A 643-nucleotide genomic window follows, 5' to 3' on the forward strand; every position below is an offset into this window, starting at 1 on the left:
TAGAACCTGGGAGGGGAAGAATAAGAGTAATAATAAAAAGCACAAAAGTATTATTAATAATAGTTGTTTTAAAACAGACAAATACAAGCAAACCAATCACCAGAAGAAAAGAAAGCGAAAAAGAAAAAAATGCAAAGAAAAAAAAATCAGTGGAGGACAGGGCAGGGCACCCAGGCTCCGTCTGAGCATACAGACTGTGATGGAGTTCCTGTGGGCCCAGAAGGTAGCTGGGAGTGGGGGATGGCTGCACCTACATTCACCAAGCGGGTGTGGGGTATAAGAGTAACAAGAGGAATGTTGCACCTTTTCAGTCTTGCAGGCTCAGAGTGTCCTTGGGGTTGCTGGCAAGCAGAATGCGTTCTTAAGCCCCAAGAATCTGTGAGAGCGCTGTCTCTTTAAATATCCAATATAGTCAAGCCACTTTTAAACATTCAAAATGGCAGTAACCTCCGGACCAGCAAAAGTCCACAGCTCAGCCTCTTTCTCTTCACCTTCTCCGTTTATTCCCCAGCCACCAGAGCAGTCCTCCATGCAGTCCCTGGCTAGTAGGGCTGATGTTTAGGTTAATTCTTAGGTCCTATCACTACTCGGGAATCTCCTAGCTGTCTGTGCTGTCAGGATCGCTCAGGATGAATGCCAGACC

This window comes from Orycteropus afer, unplaced genomic scaffold (assembly GCF_000298275.1).
Source record: "Orycteropus afer afer isolate SDZICR_OR568_19922 unplaced genomic scaffold, OryAfe1.0 scaffold00032, whole genome shotgun sequence".
Taxonomy (NCBI): Eukaryota; Metazoa; Chordata; class Mammalia; order Tubulidentata; family Orycteropodidae; genus Orycteropus; species Orycteropus afer.